The sequence below is a fragment of the Ceratotherium simum genome, chromosome 12 (genome assembly GCF_057802395.1).
Source record: "Ceratotherium simum simum isolate JZ-2026a chromosome 12, ASM5780239v1, whole genome shotgun sequence".
NCBI classification, from domain to species: domain Eukaryota; kingdom Metazoa; phylum Chordata; class Mammalia; order Perissodactyla; family Rhinocerotidae; genus Ceratotherium; species Ceratotherium simum.
In genome coordinates, this window is record NC_141911.1 from 41,874,701 (window position 1) to 41,889,884 (window position 15,184).

Consider the following 15,184-nt stretch of genomic DNA (forward strand, 5'->3'; position numbering starts at 1 on the left):
TCCTAGATCTTCTGGGACAGGGTAGGAATACTTTTAGAGATCTTAGGGGTTGTAGGAAAGTGGCATTCAAAGCAATTTCAAAATGACATCAAGCATGAAAATTTCTTCTTTGCCAATTTGTGAGATGAAATATTGTCAGTCATTGTTTTAAGGGCTATTTCCTTGAATACTAATGAGGTTGAACATTTTTTCCATATATTTATTAATGAGTTTCTTCATTATGAAGTATCCTTTGATATTTTGGTATTGAATATTTATACAAAATAGATTTTGGTGTTTTGCATTTGTTGCAAATAATTTGGTATTTGCTTTACTTTTTAAATTTTCTTTTAACTTAGGGAATTTTTTTTTACACAGTCCAATCTATCAGGCATTTCCTTTCTAATTTCTTTTTGTGTTTATAAGTTTCAGAAGTAGACTATATCTCTCAAAAGGTGTATAAATAACCAATTTCATTTTTCTTTATTTTTTATGTCGCATTTTATTTGTATTTAATTCCATAATACATCTGGAATTTATATCTATGTCTAATGGAACATATTTGATTTTATTCTAAAAAGCTAGGCAATTATCTCAACATTTATTAAACAATTCCTTTCTTTCTCATTAATTCGTGGTGCTCATTTTATTATACTCTGAATTTGGGTTCCCTTTCTGTATGTATCCATGGATTCCTATGCCCGTTTGTATCAATATCTATTGTAATGAAAATAGCTATTATTTTCTTTCCCATCAAACTTTCTGAGGGCAGAAATTGTACTGTCCCTTTAATAACTAGCATTGTGTTTGGTGTATGATAGGCATTAAATATTTGTTGAGTGAATGCATAAAATGGGATGTTTCTGGGATATCTATATTTTCCCACTAATATTTATATCAGTTTCTAAGGCAGTTCTGCACTGTGTTTAATGCTGTGTCACAACAATATATTTTATCACTAGATAGAGCAAAACTTCTTTCTAGTATTCACATTTCAGATTTTCTTTATGATCCACAACTCTTTCTTCAAATGAATTTTAGAAAATTTTAACAGGCTCTAAAATTACTCTCATTAGGATTTTGATTGGAATTCTGCTAAAAATATAAATTAATTTGGAAAGAAGGGATATTTATGTTGTAAATACTTTCCCACTCACGCATATGTTATAGTTTCTTATTTCTCTTTATAGCTTTTCATAATTTTCTTTACAGAGTTATTCATAAGTAGTTTATTGATTTTGTTGTTACTGCTGTCGTGATTCAGGTTATTATTAATGCTACTGGGAGTTATATTCATTTATTTTGAAAATTTTACTTTCTGTTTATTGCTATTATATAGAAAAATTATTGTTACAAATTTACCTTGCATCCTGAGACTTTTTTTGAATTATTAATTCTAATAGAAGTTTTTTGTAGTTTTTTAGTTGATGTGAAGATCATTTTGAGAATAATCTCATTGTCAGCTAAATTCCACTTTGCCTTTACAATAAGGGATGGGAATTGGGGAACAAAAGTAATATTGTAGGAACCGGCTTTTGGAGATAGAATTAAATTTTTACATCTATTTTAGAGACAGTTAATTGTAATAGGTTCTGGTAACTACATGTATATCTGTGAAGCAGGCTTTTAATTGTTGGATCTTTTAGGGGGCAAATGCAAGTGTGAGTTTTTCAGAATCCATGAGGACCTCTGTACCGCACAATTTCCTTACATACATGGCATGTTCTCTCCCTGATCTTTTCTAAACTCCACCCCACTCAGCTCCTGCCTTTAGCATAGTATCCCAAAACCTCTCACTGATGAGGGCTCTTGGCTTGGAATCATCCAGGGTGTCTGGGGTCAACAGCAAAACATTTCAAGCCCAGCTTTCTTTCATGGGGCAACATGGAAAAGGCAAATAGCCAGATTTGACTTCAGCTATATCCCCATCACACAAGGACTCTGGGGTAGAATGAGAGACAGAATGTGAGTGATGAAAGCCCCATTCAGGACCATAGAGGGCATAGCTATAGGGACCACAGAAGGCACCAACTTCTGTAGCATAAGGTGGAGCCCAAGAGAGGATACTCTCATTTTTGTTTTACTATTCCATATTTTAATCCTAAGTAATAATGTTTAATTCAGTATAACATCCAGAAGTTGTTTAAAACAGAATTTCGTATTTCTGCTTAAAGAAAACTTTTATATCCTAATTAAGAAAAATATTCTATTTCATCATTTATTGTAAAGGTAATGATAAGTGTTACATAAGGCTTTTCGTTCACATTAATTCTGTGGGATGTTTATTTAAGGTGACCTACACTTCAGTGGATTTGGGTTCTTGGTACATGATGTGAGCTGACAAATGATAACATCATAATGGGATCAAAATAAGTCTGAAATACTGAGGCTAACATAACACAGTTGATCCTTCTGCATCATAAACTTTTGTTCTTTGGAGTTGCACAGTTATCCAGTTTGCATTCGATGTATTTCATCACTGCTGTGTGAGGTGTTGCCCTTCCTCTGTGAACTTGTGTTTTTGAAGGTTATTTCAAGGGCTTGCTTGGACGCTATGAACCATATGAGACTACATTGACTTCTGTACGTCCACATTGCAAGGTCGACTCATTACCTTCCTGGATGTAATGACAACTCAAAATATTGAGAGATATGCCATCTGTTTTGGTGATAAGGACAAGACACTGTCATCCACTGTATGTACAGCAGAGTGCAATGCTTAGGTTTGGGTGGATTGAAAAAAGATAGGAGAATGAATTACAGTTTTGTTCAAGTGTTAGAATAAAGCTACTATCTCAGACACCTAATGACAATTACTAATTAGAACAGTGTTTTTTGAAAAGTCTACCTGAATAAGAGCTTGATATAGCAAACTTACGACTTTTCTATGTAACTGGTATATTATTTTTCTTTTTCATGTTTAGAAATCAATAGATGGTTTGTATTTTCTTTAGTAGCAGCTGAGTGATTAGTTTCATGTTTTCTCTTGTGAACTATTTTTTTCTAACATTTATTGTAAAAGCAACTCTGGATCTATCAGATTAAAAATATTAGAAATCTTAAGAAAAATTGTGATAATTTGTTTCCCCCAAATTAAATAAGATGTGGTGTGATTTAAAGCTGACTCTTTATAGTTTTCATCCTCCTACATTATAAACCATGTAGAATGGGAAGATATATATGAGAATGTGAGTGAGAAAAATCTAGGTTTACATCTTTATTATTGACCAGACTGGAAGAAAGGTTGTTTTAAATAAAATACGTGGCTAAAGAACAACTTTGACTCAATAAGAGTTATGCTTCTCTTTTTAACAGATAAAATGAAATCTTGGTAATTGATAGTAAATTTACAATTTGAAAACTATGATTTCTGACAATAAAATGGGAAAAAGAACAAGATAGCATTTTTGATACAGGTATTGAATGACATGTAATAACAAATATTTTGACAAACAACATGACATAGTGGTACAATGCCAAAACTCTGGAACTGGGTCATTGGGTTCAAATTAAAATACTGACACTTAAACTAGCCATGGGACTCTGAGTTACCTCCCCTTTCTTTGCCAGTTTCTCTGTCTATACAATGTGGATAATAATAGTACCTAGCTCATAGGGTGGTTGTGTGGGGGTCCGCAAGGCCACCCTCAGGCCTGGTGATTTGCTAGAGATTCAGAAAAGCTGTTATACTCAGAGCCACGGTTTATTACAGTGAAAGGATACGGATTAAAATCAGCAAAGGGTAAGGCACATGAGGCAAGGTACAGCCTCCTACTTCCAGGTGTCTGTTCCCAGTGAAGTCACATGAGGATGTGCCTAATTCTACTAGCAACAATGTGTGACAACACATGTGACATGTGGTCAGCCAGGGAAGCTCAGCCGAACTTTGGTCTCTAGAGTTTTATTGGGGGTCAGTCGTAGTTTTATTAGGGGTCGGTCACATAAGCCTGCAGCATCAGCTGATTGACCTCAGCTATTCAGACTTCAGCCTCCCCTTCCCCCACGCAAAAACAGGTGTTCAACATAAACATATCTGGTCAAACTGGAACAGCACAGGCCAAGGCCTCAGGCAGACAAAAATTCTTATCAGCAGACTATTCTAAGAGCTCAAAGTTTATCTTCCAGGAGCTGACCGAAGGCCAGTCTTGAAGACAGGCCTTTCTTTGGAATGTGCAGGTTCCGGTAACTCAGGCCTGCTGAGTTAACTCTTGCCTGCCCAGTGGTTATGAGGAATAAGTGAGTTAATCCATGTAACTTATAATAGTGCCTGGCTCATGTGAGCAAATAAATAAGGGTCAGCTATAGTTCTGTCTGGTGGAGCTCTGTAAACTGAATGAAGCAGATTAATTTGGAATACAAACAAGAAATAGCTATGTTCCATGGATCCTGTGATGACAATAAGTCCTCAAGTTTGGAGTGATGGGCATTATGAGTGTCTTAAATATTTTAGCTAGAGAAGTTCCCAGTGAAACACCAAATCCTAACACTTTGTCCTTTTGTTCTTTACAGAGCTCTGAAATCAGCAAAGCAATAATCAAAAAGCAGAGCTGTTTGAGGAATGCAACAATAAAGCAGATACAAGAGTGAGTCTCAGTAATCAACACATAATATTCCTTTAGAATGATTATTAATTCAAACTTATAGCCCCTATTATTAAAAAAAAATATTTTACAAAATTGCGAGTTTGGTGTCTTAGAATATGTGTGACTGCGTGTTATAGATGGCTGACCATATGCTAAAGAAGAATTGATTTCTATGTGTAATTAAATCAATTTTGAGGATTTCTGTTAGGCCAAGCCTAGGCAGAAATGTGAGAGGATTAACTAATTATTTTTATTATTTATTATTAGATCAACATATATTCATCAAAGGCCTATTATATGGCAAACACTCATCTATGAGGTATTTGGTGATTTTAGAAAATTGAACAAAACAGGCATGGTCCATTCCCCCTCCTCACGATGCTCACAGTCTAGTGGAAGCAACATGAAATAAGCAAATATCAATATATGAATAAAAACTATGATAAATACTATGACGAGAAAGAGCAGAGTTCTGTGGGAGAAAATATTGGGAGACAAGAGAGGAATCTACTGTGGATTGGGTAAATAAAGGGTATTTCTCTGGAAGATGATACTTAAACTAAGAGCTGAAGTATGAAGACATGAGTCCCAGGCAGATGGAACAGCAGTGAATCAATAAAATGACTGAAAGAAGGATAAAGTGGCTGTAGCTAAGTCATCACAGAGGTAGAGAGAGACATAAGGTGAAGTTGGGTTGAAAATGAATATGGGAGCTGGCCCAGTCCCATAGGGCCTTACTGGCCATGGTAAGGTGCCTTTGGACCAGCTCTGCTTGGCCACTTTATGCCCTTGACATTTCTATGCAATGTCATTTGGTCTTCTTGCCTGGTCCTCTGAATATAGATGCTTTCAACTCTACCACCCAACCTCACCCTCTTATACCTCCTGCCAAAGCACAATGTGAACATCATATGACTGTGCAAAGAGGTTCTCAATGTGTTCATTCCTCTGAACACTAGTTCCAGGATATTTTCTGCATGAAATGGTTTGGGTCAAGAAAGTTTGAAAATTTCTGATTACTCTAACACTCTAAGGAGCTTTAAGTGCACATTACCATATTATAGGTTCTGAGAAGTTCTACAGTAAACAAACAAATATATGTCTAGATGCATATATGTGTATGTACATATGTGTATATATATGTATGTGTGTGTGTACCTTTCCACAACTTGATATTTCCCAAACTATTTCCAGGTTTACATCAGGAAGTGTTTCCAAAGTTTCTCTCTTAGAAATATACATTTTAAGAGGTTCTTTATGCTCCTGTGGCCGGCCTGCTTTTAGGTAATTTAACCTATTTTGTGGCTGTGCACATTAAATTATATTAGATAATTTTCTAGAATCTAGATAATTCAAGCCAGAAAAAAAAAATCTGTCTGCTTCAATGGTTTAGCTTTTTCAGGCAGAAGATTTTTCTTGACCTGAATTATATGGTTAATTGCTTCAAATTCTGATTATACTTTGCATGTGAAAATATAGCCTTAAGTACCAGTAAGGAGTACTGGAGTATGAGCTTACTAAATAATTTTCAATATCCGTATTAGTAATATTTGTTCTCTTAAATCAAACAGACAAAGGAAAACCACAAAAAAACACTCTTCACACCTCATGTGCTCTGAATCACACTCCTTTCCACTGAAAATGCTTATTCTCCTTGATTTGTAAAAATCTCATAATTTAAAAAAGTCATAAAGTGAGGAAAATGACAGGGTAGTGCCTACTTTAGCACCTAAAGAATGATTTGATTTTTTTATAAAATGTGATTTTGTATTTGCAGCAATAAAAGTTTCCAAGACCAGAGGATTAGCGTTAGCCTACACTTATTGCAGAAGAGAGGTTGTTAGCATCTGTATTGGAAAGGGCATTGACTTCTTTAGATCAATTATTTATTATTAAAAAATAAGAAAAAATAAAAAAAATGAGAAAGACAAAAAAATTTAAAAAATAAGAAAAAAGTCATGACAAATTCCGTAGGATTTCATAACTTAGAAAGAAAAAGCCTCAGAAAGGGCTTTCATCCCCAGAAAGACAAGACACAGCTGTCCCTTAATTACTACTCGCACCATTTGCTTTCTACTAGAGACGTGTCTCAAATTTGGAATCTAATTAGAAATCTTAATTGAAAATGGCTAAAAGAAAAAAAGGAAAGAAAGAAAAAAGATCAACATCGAAACATAAAAGTAAAGAGAAAAATAGAAATGGTAATATTCCAGCCAGCTTGAATAATCACCTATCTCAAAATGAGGTGGACTCTGGGGAACATGTTATCTAGCACGAAATTGAACGTTAGTGTTACCTCTTTCAGGAGAAATTTTCTCAACCAAATGATGAGTCTTTTAATCTCTATAATTGTAATTTTCTGAGGCTATATTTTGCTCAGTGTAAAACGATGTTTTTATTTATTTATTTTTTGTGTGTATGAGGAAGATTAGCCCTGAGCTAACATCTGATGCCAATCCTCCTCTTTTTGCTGAGGAGGATGGTCCCAGGGCTAATATCTGTGCCCACCTTCCTCTACTTTATATGGGACGCCGCCCACAGCATGGCTTGATAAGTGGTGCGTTGCTGTGTGCCGAGGATCCGAACCCACGAACCCTGGGCCGCCCAAGCGGAGTATGGTCACTTAACTGCTACGCCACCAGGCGGGCCCCAAAAACAATGGTTTTAAAGTTTTGAGGCCTGAGCTAAATTACGGCTCCTTAACTTGTTCCCTGTCTGACCCTGGACAAATTTTCTGACTATTCTCCGTCTCAGAGATGGATAGCATCTCTAAAACGGAATTTTTAAATCTCATTTTGCAGCGTGGTTTCTTTCTTATTTGTCTCTTGGCTTACACACTGACTGGTACGTAGTAGCAGATCTAGATATATTAAGTTCTAGAAAGGAAGGGAAGAAGAGAAGGAAGTAAAAAGAAAACAAGGCTACTTTGAGAATATAGGTCATAATATCTAGCACAGAATATTGCAAATAGTAAACATTCAGAAAGTGCTTATTGATTTTGTACCCTGTAGGCAAAGACTCAAGGGCAGATTCATTAATCCTTTTACTCAAACTATTTTTTTTTTCTTGTAGATATTTTGGATTCTGCTTCCCAGATTGTAAACTCCACTTAAAGGCATAGGGACATATTATTTCTGAATTACTCACAGCACGTTGCAGGCCGTTAGGCAGGATAGTTGCTCAATTAATATTTGTTTAATTGAGTGAAGCTGTGAACTAACAGTACCAGGAAGTAAATAACCCAGATTGTCCTATTCCCCGGTTTACAAACACCGTTATCTAACATCCTAAGCAAGAGCTTATGCCTCCCTGTGAATGATTTCACTTCCTGCTGCTTCTCCGTGCACTCTGCTCCCATCAGATTAGCCAATTTCCTGTTACTTATGCATATTCTACATGTGGCTTTTTGTCTTTGCTTACATTACCTTCATTTTCAATAGTTTCTTCCCCGTTATCTTTCAGTCTTCCTTGTTTTCTCCCTCTTTTCCTTTCCCTTCCTTTTATCTCTCCCAATCTTTGATGTACAAATCTCTTAAAGTCAGATCAAATGTCATCTCCTCCATGAAGCAGTCCCAGGGATCTCCTGAGATTATCTTCTTACCCCTTTGATTCTTTTGTTTTTTTGTTTTCAGGCACTATCCTTTGCTCCTCATCTGTAGAAAGTGACGCTGACACAGAGCCAGTGAAAGCCCCGCTTCATATTATGTTAGTGGTTCTTTCCTTCCATCCTCTACTTTGTTCTGTTACTCTTTCCCAAAACCTCACTGAGGAAGTGGACCTCTGGCAAAGTTTGCTGCTTCCTTCCACACTGGTGTCGGGGTTACTGGTGGGATGCATTTGGGCCATGAGCACCAGGCTGCAGTCACATCAGTTGTCTGAGTCCAGTTGGCTTTCTGAATGGATGCTTAGTTTTGGCTACTGTGTCCCTCGGAGTCAAGAGCCTGGCTCTGCACCCAGTGGTCTAGGTGCCCTGATTTCCAGGACACCTGCCCGCATCCCTTTCCCTGTGGCCTTACTTTACTTTGGGTATCCTCCCCTGATTTACTGCTTGGATACACACGTGTTGCTGAGAATGGCCCTTCCACTCTTCCTGATAGTAGAAGCCTGTTTTATTACTTCCCCATCCCTCACACGAAATTCAAGGAAGCCTCTATTTGTTGATGCCCATTCAGATCAAACTTGAGTTTATCAACTAAGTCTTGGTAATTTGGACTCTTGGCCCCTATAAATCAATATTTCTTTCTTAGTTTATTTTTCTTACTCCTTTATGGAACAAATTTCTTCTTGCTTCCTCTCATGCCTCTGCATTCCTCTGGATTGAATTCACATTGGTTATCAAAGCATTCCAATTGTACCTCTCTTAGGCCATCTTCCTCTTGTCTAGCCATGTTAATAATAGCAAATATTGTCAAAATTAATAATGCTAGTCATATTTATTGACCACTTGCCATATCTTCCAATATCTTTTTTGTTTAGTATCCTCTGTTTAAACATTTACATATGGTAAATTTCATAGCTTTTGGTGTACACTTCTAGAATTTTTGACAAATGGAAATAGTCATATACCCACTACCACAATCAAGATACAGAACATTTACATCGCCCCAGATCTTCCCTCTTACTACTCCTTTATGATCAACCTCTCCTACCCACCTCCAACCATTAGAAACCACTGATCTTTTTCTGTTTCTCTAAGTTGCCTTTTCCAGAATGCCATATAAATGGAACCATACAGTATGTAGCCTTTTGAGTCTGGCCTCTCTGACTGACCTCAATGTGTTTGAGGTTCACCTGAGTTTTGTGGGTATCAGTGATATATTCCTTCCTATTGCTGAGTAATAGTCCATTTTATGGATGTATTTTGGTATGATTATCCATTTACCACCTGAAGAACTTTTGGGTAATTTTGAATTTTTAGTAAAAAAGAAAAGAAAAAAGCCACTAAAACCAGGTTTTTGTATGATCTAAGGTTTCATTTTTCTTGAGTAAATAACCAGGAATGAGATTGCTGGGTCATATGTTAGGTGTATGTTTAACTTTATAAGAAATTGCCAGACTTTTTTCCAAAGTGGCTGTACTATTTTGCCTTTCTACAAGCAATGTACAAGAATTCCAGTTCGTTCACATCCTTGTTAGAGATTGGTATTGCCAATTTTTAAAAAATTTAATTATAGCTATTCTAATAGGTATGTAGTGATAGCTTATTGTGGTTTTAATTTGCATTTTCCTAATGATCTGTAAATCAGTTTAGGGAGACTTGACATTTTAACAATAATAAGTCTTCCAATCCATGAATGTTGTATATATCTTCATTTAATTTTATCTTATTTTACTTCTTTTATCGATGTTTTATAGATTATAGCATACAGATTCTCTACATATTCTGTTTGATTTATCCCTAAATTTTTAATGGTTTTTGGTACTATAATAAATGGTGCTTTTTCTTTTTTTTTTATTTATTATTATTTTTTGCAGTAACGTTGGTTTATAACATTACATAAATCTCAGGTGTACATCATTATATTTTGATTTCTGTATAGATTACATCATGTTCACCACCCAAAGACTAATTACAATCCATCGCCACACACATGTGCCTAATCATCTCTTTCTCTCTCCTCTCTTCCCACTTCCCCTCTGGTAACCACCAATCCAATCTCTGTCTCTATGTGATTGCTTATTGTTGTTTTTATCTTCTACTTATGAGCAAAATGGTGCTTTTTAAAGACTTCATTTCCCCATTTTTCATTGCTAGTTTAGAGACAAATGATTTTTGTATATTGACCTTATCTTGTGCAACTTTGATAAACATTATTTCTAGCTATTTTTGTAGATTTTTGGGGGGCTATTTTCTACAGATAGGATCATATTGTCTGCAAATAGAGACAGCATTAGTTATTTCTTTCTAATCTGTATGTCTTTTATTTTTTTCCTTGCCTTATTACATTGGTTAAGACCACCAGTATGACATTGAAGAGGAAAGATAAAAGAGGAAATTCTTGTCTTATTCCTGATCCTAGTGGCAAAATATTGAGTTTTTATGAGTCAGTTAGGAAAATAGCTGTAGGATTTTTGTAGATGTCCATTATCAGGTTAACATACTTCCCTTCTACTCCTAAATTGTTGAGAGTATTTTATTTTATGGCTGACATTCTTATTTTATAGATGTAGGATTTTGTCAAATACTTTTTCTGTATTTATCGGAATGATCATATGTTTTTCTTTTTTAATGAATTACATTGATAGATTTTTTAAAATGTTGAACTAGTTTTGCATTCCTAGGGTAAATCTTTTTTATATACCTTTGGATTGGATTTGCTATTGCTAAGATTTGGTTGATAATTTTTGTGTATGTCTAAGTTCATGAGATGTTGGTTTGTATTTTTCTTTTCTTACAGCATCTTTGATTTTGTATCAGGATAATGCTGGCCTCATAAAATGAGTTAGGAAGTGTTCCCCCTTTTCTGTTTTCTTGAAGATTTTGTGTAGATTGTTACTATTTTTTCGAATTTTTGGTACAATTCACCAGGAAAGCCATCTAGCACAGAGTTTTATTTGTAGTTTTTAAATACAAATTCGATTTCTGTAATAGGTACAGGAGTATTCAAGTTATCTATTTCTTCTTGAGAAGTTCTTCCAAAACTTTAGATTTGGTAGTTTTTTGTTCAAGAAGTTGCTTAATTTTATCTGTTATTCCTTTTATTTTCATAATATTGTTCAGAATTTTTTGCTACTGTTATTTAAGGTTTATGGTCTGTAGTGATGTCCCCTCTTCCATTCCTGATATTGATAATTTATAGCTTCTCTCTTTTTTTCTTGGTCAGTCTGGTAGAGTTTATCAATTTTATTTATCTTTTCAAAGAAACAGCTTTTGGCTTCATCAATTTTCTCAATTGTTTTAATTTTCAATTGCATTGATTTCTGCTTTTATTTTTATTATTCTCTTCCTCCTGCTTGCTTTGAGTTTAATGTATTCTTTCTAGTTTCCTAAGATGGCAGCTTAGATCATAGATTTTACACTTTTCTAATATTAGGATCCTAAATTTCTGTAAGCACTACTTTATTAGCTGCATCCCACAAATTTCAATATTATTTTCATCTCATAATTCAAATTATTTTGTAATTACTTTTGTGACTTCCTCTTGGCCCAGTGGTTCTATAGGAGCATGTTGCCTAATTCCCAAACATTTGTATTTTCCATATATTTTTCTGTTATTGAATTCTAGTTTAATACCATTGTGGTCTGCAAACATACTTTTATGATTTCAATTCTTTTAAACATGTCATAGTTCTATGGCCCATGTCAAAAAATGAGGACTGCCTTTGAGTCAAAAACAGGAAAAACGGAGAAAAAGTGAAATATTCACCCTCATGTGGTTTACTTCTCAAAGTTTTAGCTCCTTCCCACAATTTTCCTTTTTGATGATTTTTCAAAATCATCAGTTGGTTCCTTTTTTTATTTACTTCTAATCAGTGGGAGATATAGTGTTTAGTTGACTAGAAATAGAACACCTAAAAACTTTGCATATATTAATTTATTTAATTCTCCCCACAATTAATTAGACAAGTATTACCATTTTCTCCATTTATGGTGAGGAAACTAAGGGATAGTACGTTTAAGTAATTTGCCTGTTTCCAGAGTAAGTAGCAGAGCCTAGGCAGTCTGGATCCATAATAGGCAGTCAGAATCCAAAATTAACCACTTTGCTGTGTAACCTGTCTCACACTAAATTACTGTAATAATAAATGCCATGTGAGAGGGATTCAGATGTTCATACTAGACTAACATAGATTTAAAGAATAAAAGAAAGACCTCAGAACAACACAAGAAATAGTCAAAGACACATTTATTAACTTGCCAGACAAGGGAGCAAAAACTGATTGAAGAAATTCTCAGAGTAGGTCACTAAAGGGAAAAGAGTCAGGGAGTGTTAAGTGCTAAAATGTGCCCAGGGGTGGGGATGAGGAAGGGTGGGTGTTATGTTGGTTATGCTATTTAAGGATTAAAAACTAATACTTTCACAAAGACAGAATGTAAGAGGGAACTTTTCTATTTTTAACAGTATATTCCATGTACATGTCACATGATTAATGATTAACAAATACGTCACATGATCAATGATTAATAGATATATGTCACGTGAATTAATGATTATGGTATTACCTTTCCTTACTTCTCCTTACACGTGGGATCAAAGCAATCCTAAAAGTTGGAGAGCCTCAGCCTGAGATGAGGAAGATGGGAAAGTCAACACATGTTCTTTTATTCAGTCTTCAGACATAAATTAATGACATACTTTTCATATAAAATTTGAGCTTGTGTACCATACTGCCTCCGTGGCAATCCTTCATAAACTCCAGCAGATCACAGAAGATTAACCCACATTATAGAGGGGATTTGTTAAATCAATCCATGATTTTCTTTAGTTCCGTGAGATGCACTAGAGAAATGCTAGATGAATTTGCGGGTGAAGCAATGGCTTGGAACTTCACTACTCAGCCTCGTTCTTTTCTTCTTCCCAATTCAGGTTTAGCAATTGAATTTTTTTTTCCCATTAAATATTGTTTGCTCTTACTTTCATTGTAGTGCAGTTTTATTGAGTAAGTATTTTAAGGTAGAATGTGTGACTGTGTACATATTGGAGTGTAAGGAAACTGCTTGAAGTGAAAGAATTAAGACTCATTATTTGTATGCAGTAGCCACTATGAATGAGAAAACTCAGTTATGCCATATTATATTCTTTGTAGATGACGTCAGGCACTCTATGAACTTCTCTGGAGAGCTAAAGTGAAATTCTAATAATCACATATATACATTCATTCTTGCTTGTCATAATAAAAAGCAGAAGATAAGAATTTTAATTAAACTCATTATGTCTTACTTCAAAATTTCAAATTTCAAAAGAAAATGAGCAATTAATCATCAGAAACTATAGATAATTTAGTCAATACTAATTTGAACTGGAAATGTATCATCACGAGGAATTCAATCAGTTCTGTGAATTAATAGCTTCCAATGTCTGTATTAGAAATGTCCTGCAGATATAATCAAAGCTTCAGTTTTAGTTTTCTCGAGCACATGGTATTTCGCCGGCCTTGGGTGTATGTGTGTGACAGTGTTCGCAAGGATTCTGAAACATTTGACGTTGCTGAGGCAGCTCTTCCTCAGAGTCCTCTTTTTTGGTACACGTGAAGAAAGAATCAACCTCCAGTCAAATTAAACTTCTCTCTATACATCTCTGCTTCTTGAGATAGGCTTTACATGCGTGGCTAGGAGTCATTATATTTGCAATATGCAGTTTGTTGAATAAAAGTATCAGATAAAAAAAAAAACAACCCTGTCATCTTAAAAGCAGACAGTAAACCCTGTCCGTCACTTAGTTTTTCAGATGATAGAGAATGTCATTAAAAAAAATATGCAAGCATCTAGTGAACTGCTATAAAACCCTTTCATACTATATTTTCAAACCTTTGCTGTGCAATAGCAATTTTTTTTAAAAAGTGTACTTGGGGCTTGAGACCAAGTTTTACATGTTTTTGTCAAGTAAGCAAAATCCAATGTGTCACATGAAGTATTTATAGAAAAAAAAATTTCCATGAGATTTCAGTCTTTTCTGGAACATCCAGTAAAAGTTCCTATCCTTTGTATGACATGTGAGAAGCAACCAAGAGTGTCACACTGAAGAAATGGGTAAAAAACTCATCTCAGAACCAAAGACTTTCTCTGTAACCCTAGCATGGCCACTAGCCAGCTGGGTACATGGAGCTCTTCTATCCTGACTCTGGGCCTCAGTGTTCTCATCTCTTAAATGAGATGACTGTTAGTTTCTTTAAGTCTCTTCAATTCTATATTCTTTTAAAACATTTTATCCCAGTATTTTAAAGAATGATGATAGGTGGACACATGTAACCAACCTGTTGCAAAGACATGCTAGAGATTAAATCAAGCATGTTTTCACATATTTGCTTTGTAATTCTTCAGGATGCTTTCATTTTCATGACTGACACAGAACAATATCTAACAAGTCAGATGGCTGACTAGCTATATGCCCAAAGTTGGTCCAAGCTGTCTTCCTCAGGACATCAGGTCACTGTTGGAAACTAAATTCTGGTGCAGCTCTGACATGGTGCTGAGGGAAAGCCCTCTGAGTTCTCAGGATTAAGGATGCCTCATCACAGGGGTTGACCGAGCCTCGTTTTTACTTTATATACAATGGAGACCAACATGTTCTTATCCTAATAAATGAGCATTTGTTCTTATTTGAAACAAATAAGCAAAAGACTGACCTCTGAGTTACAATAAACCAAGGTGTAGTCCCTCTGCTTGCTGAACTGGGTTCTCTGCATTGCTGCTTTGTGTTCTATCCTTTTAAACATCAAGATTTTGCTAGGTTCAATGATCATTTAATACTCACTGTGATTTGGGAATATTTCTTGACTGAGACTGGGATCTCTGAAAGGGAGTCCTATGATTCGAAATAGCAAAGGAAGAAAATATTACCCCTTTGTTAAGCAACCAGAATGATGGATCTGGAGAATTGGATGTGTTCAATCATTAGATTCTATTTTCAAACTTCAATTATTTTGAATATTTATTCTTGATTTTTTTTTTATACTGGCTT

The 15,184-nt window shown here is 35.1% G+C and overlaps 1 protein-coding gene across 1 annotated transcript in view; it reads left to right on the forward strand.

The window, feature by feature from the left end:
* Positions 1-4,492: 4,492 nt before the first annotated feature.
* The window catches only part of INPP4B (inositol polyphosphate-4-phosphatase type II B), a 380,123-nt gene continuing 369,431 nt past the window's right edge, over positions 4,493-15,184 (forward strand). Inside the window, exon 1 of the mRNA XM_087437582.1 lies at positions 4,493-4,562. The gene's annotated coding sequence lies outside the window, so the exon portion shown is untranslated. The remainder of the gene's footprint in view (positions 4,563-15,184) is intronic.